This window comes from Taudactylus pleione, unplaced genomic scaffold (assembly GCF_031769625.1).
Source record: "Taudactylus pleione unplaced genomic scaffold, aTauple2 ptg000199l, whole genome shotgun sequence".
Taxonomy (NCBI): domain Eukaryota; kingdom Metazoa; phylum Chordata; class Amphibia; order Anura; family Myobatrachidae; genus Taudactylus; species Taudactylus pleione.
In genome coordinates, this window is record NW_028284601.1 from 2,229,781 (window position 1) to 2,234,582 (window position 4,802).

A 4,802-nucleotide genomic window follows, 5' to 3' on the forward strand; every position below is an offset into this window, starting at 1 on the left:
AGAGTCAGTTCCCGGCCACGCCCCCCACTGTATGCAGGCATTCAGCTCCCTCCCGGAAGGAGGGAGCTGAATGTCGGCAAGTATGCACTGAACCATGTGTATTGCACCGTAATAACACATCCACTACCCAAGCCAAAGCAGAACATACATATAAATGGAAGATTGGGATGGAAAACCAGCCCAGGAAATGTATGGAAGCAGCCCTTACGGCGGCGGAGTCTGTTGAGGGGGTGGGGCTTGTTGAGGGAGCGGGATCCCTCCTCATAGGGCCTGTTACTGAATTCCTTGCGTTTTTTGCAGCAGTTGCATCTGCGACTTTAGGGTAATGCCACTACAATGCCCTTCCCTGACGTACAACCAAATATGCAAGGACTGAGATACCCACTTTCAGTGTCTACAGACGCTGCAATCATGTCCCCATAGGAAAATACACACACATTGGTCCCCACAGAAAATAAAACAAATTGGCTCCCACAGGAAAAAAAACAAACACATTTGCCTCAATAGGAAATAAAAACATATTGCCCCCCCCCACAGAAAACAAACACATTGGCCCCCACAAAAAAAATAAAACATATAAGCCCCGAAAGGAAAAAAATAAAACACATTGGCCCACACAGGAAAAAAATTAAAATACATTGACCCTTACAGAAAACAATAAAACACATTGGCCCCCACAGGAAAAAAAACAAACACATTGGCCTAAATAGGAAACAAATAAAACTCATTGGACCCCACAGGAAAATAAAAAAACAGACACATTGACTCCGATAGGGAATAAAAAAGCACATTAGCCCCCACAGGAAAATATAAAACACATCGGCCCCCACAGGAAAAAAAAAAGCAAAACAAACACATTAGCTTCAACAGGAAAAATGTAAAACACAGTGACCCCCGACAGGAAAAAAAAAACAAAACAAACACTGGCCTCCTCCTCTCCAGGGCCCCCTCCCCTCTCCCCGGCGGCCGGAAGCAGACTGACCGCAGCAGTACACTCTGGGCACTAGTCTGTGCCCAGAGTCTACTGCGCAGGTCACCGGGAAAATGGCATGACCGCCATTTTTCCAGCGATTTCCCTACTGTGCATGCGCAAAATGCTGGGAAAATGGCCGCAGAGGCCATCTTCCAGGCGTTTTGCGCAGCGCTGCTAAAGCCAATGTGGGACTTCAAAGAGGTAAGTATTAAAAAGTATGGGTGCAGGGTGTGCAGTGTGACCCCCCTGGACCCAGGGGCCCGTGTGCACCACACACCCTGCATTCATTACACCCCTGAATAGGGTGAATAGTGTATGTCCCTGATTTGGAGGGGTACTGTGTCTAAGGGACCAGGGGGTAGGGGGTGGAGTGTATGTCCCTTGGCAGGGGGTGTGTGGGGGGGTGGGTTGGGGGGGTTTCTGTATCTAGGGGGTCGGGAGGTAGGGTACGGAGTGTATGTCCCTGAGGCAAGGAGGGGGCAGGGGGTGTAGGCTGGGGAGTGTATGTCCATGGGGGGTATGGTGGTCAGTGTGGAGGGATGGGGTAAGGTGGTAGGATGGGTAGTGTATGTCCCTGGTCTGGGTGATACTGTATATCTAGGAAGCAGGGGACAGAATGGGAGTAGTAGTAGTAGTAGTGTGAAGCAGGGGACAGGATAGGAGTAATAGTGGTAAACAGGGGGCAGGATAGGAGTAATAGTGTGAAGCAGGGGACAGGACAGGAGTAATAGTGGTAAGCAGTGGACAGGATAGGAGTAATAGTGGTAAGCAGTGGGCAGGATAGGAGTAATAGTGGGAAGCAGGGGGCAGGATAGGAGTAATAGTGGGAAGCAGGGGGCAGGATGGAAGTAGAAATGAAAAATAGTGGGCAGGATGGGAGCAGTAGTGAGAAGCAGGGGTCAGGTTGGGAGTAGTAGTAGAAGCAGGGGTCAGGTTGGGAATAAATAAAGGTAGGAAGAAGTGTGCAGACTGAGAGTAGTAGTGAGAAGCAGGGGTCAGGTTGTGAGTAGTATTAGAAGCAGGGGGCAGGATGGGAATAAAGGTAGGAAGAAGTATGCAGAATGGGAGTAGTAGTGAGAAGCAGGGGTCACACCTCTCCTCCTTGCATGGTTCAGCTCACCTCCAGCAGCCCCAGGTGATGGCCCCACCCATCCCACGGAGACAGGGGTTGGACAGGCGGTTGAAGCTGAGGGAGGGAACCAAGGGCTGGCTGGCAACTTTTAGACTGGGGAGCTAATGCTCAAGTGGCCCCGACTTTGCAGCACTGTCTGCGGGGACAGGTCTAGTGTTTCGCAGGGTGAGAGAATCTGTTGTGCAGGTCTGGTGGGTGACAGTGAGAGTGTCTGCAGGCACAAGTCTGGTAGGTGAGAGAGTCTGCAGGGACAGGTGTGGTGGATGACAGGGTGAGAGTCTGCAGGGACAGGTCTGGTAGGTGACAGGGTGAGAGAGTCTGCGGGGACAGGTCTGGTGGATGACAGGATGAGAGTGTCTGCAGGGACAGGTCTGGTAGGTGATAGGATGATAGAGTCTGCGGGGACAGTACTTGTGGTTGAGAAAGTCTGCAGGGACAGGTGTGGTGGATGACAGGGTGAGAGAGTCTGTGAGGACAGGTGTGGTGGGTGACAGGGTGAGAGAGTCTGCGGGGACAGGTGTGGTGGGTGACAGGGTGAGAGAGTCTGTGGGGTAGATGTAGTGGGTGACAGGGTAGAGACTGTGGGGCAGATGTGGTGGGTGACAGGAAAGAGTTTGGGGAGCAGGTCTGGTCACAGCACCCCTCCCCCCCAGCCACTTCAATGTCCACCTCCCACAGCAACCCCCCCCCCTTCAATGCATTCTTCAACCTCTAAAAACCACATCACAGAACTCCCCCCCTTCAATAATCACCTAACAGCAACATGTAGTGTCAACCGACCCGGCAGAGAAGATGATGGGACTGGCCCAGCCGGTACCTTCCCACTTTCCCGGTGACCTAATCCTCCCCTGATTGTATCAGATGTGTTTTAATTCAGATCAGCTCCACATATGGCGGTACTGGAGGATATTGGGGCAGCTCTTCCATTAAGCCAGGCTAGCTCTGTCAGAGAAGGACCTGGAGAGTGCCTGGCTGTGTTCGTTCCCACAAGCCAACTCACCTAGACGTAGAGCTGCCAAGTGCCATTGCCACATAATTATGGGCTGCTATCCTTCACTCAAACCAAGACATGGGTTCCGGGTCATTGATTGCTTCCCTAACCTCAGGCCTAATGGTTTGGGGGCCTAGAATTGTTCTTCCGAACATCAAACCGCCCAGAACACTGACTGCTGCAGTTCCCACCAACTCTATACGTCTTCAGACAGTTAGAAATTCGAGCTTTGGGAACTGATGAAGCCCAATTAAATATGTTTCTCATGCATAAATTAATATCTAGAAAAACACAGATTTTACAACAAGATCTATTGGTGGTTAATTGATCTGCACATATCTGAATCTACATCTACCTATTCAGGACTAGTCTTTACTGGGAACTATAGCCTGCTCGTCTTTATAACAAGAACAGCCATCCCTCATTGGTTTTCTGGAGATTTCCTACATCATATTATGCTTCTCCTTCTTTCATATTAAATAAAACAAAAAACAGGATAATTAATCACAGACTGAAACAGACCTTGCTTAATACCTCAATTTATAGAAACACTTTAAAGACACACTGCAGGGCAGATGTATCAAGGAGAGGAGAAGTGGAAAAGTTACCCATAGTAACCAATCAGCTTCTACCTATCATTCTATGTACTTGATAAATGTTACCTCAAAGCTCATTGGGTGATATGGGCAACTTCTACACTTGTCCACTCCACTATTTAAAAGGCTGGCTACATTTTCACCACAATTACATGAGGCATATAAGAGATAAGGGATGGCCATTGTCCAAAATCATCAATGGTTTATGGTGATGTTGAATATTTTTATGATGGATAAGAGCCAATGGTTCTTAGCCGTCGATGATCGAGTGGGAGCCAATGTTTTCTTTTTTTTCAGATGGGACGGAGCTTAGCCCCGTCCCCGGCTCTGCTAAACCCCGCCCCTGTTTTTTGATTGGCCCGCTGCCCGCCGTTCTCCCCCGCAGCGGTGGCCTTTGAGGGGTGCAAACCATCAATGGTTCACCATAGATGGATTGTGTGCCTTACATGGTAACCACCGATGGCCCCATCAATGGTAACCATCGCTGGACACCCCGCCGATGGCCATCCCTATCAAGAGGGTCAAGAATAAAATCTGCCTCACAACACACTGTATCCAACACACTGTCCATAAATCCATTCTCATACAGCAACTTGCACAGCTCCAGAAGAAAAAAAATTACAATTGAAAATAAATCATAGGCAGCTTTTCTAATTGGGAGGAAGCTTTATGTGTTGTTAGGTGAATAAACAGAAAGAAGCCTACGGTGCTTTAATCAGAATCTTTATGTGAAAAGCAACAAAACCGATTCATAATCAACTAACAAACTGAAATCGAAGGAGAACATCAAAAGCCGTCACATAAAAAAGGTAATCTCCCTTATGTTCCTAGAGCAATCAACAGAATGTGTTGTGATATTTATGGAGCACTATGTATAATATTCACAATGATAAGATGAATACAACTACCGTTGTTCTTTATATAAAATGATGATGTGCATCACAAAAAGGAAGGGAATGGTGGGCTTGAAATCCAGGGACCTTCAAGTCCACCTGTTCTGTAAAGCACTTAGTACAAGTTCTTAGTGAAATGACGCATAGAGGAAAAGTTCACTCTGACACGATACACTTAAATAACTTCTATTAAAATAACTATCTGCATCCCTAAATT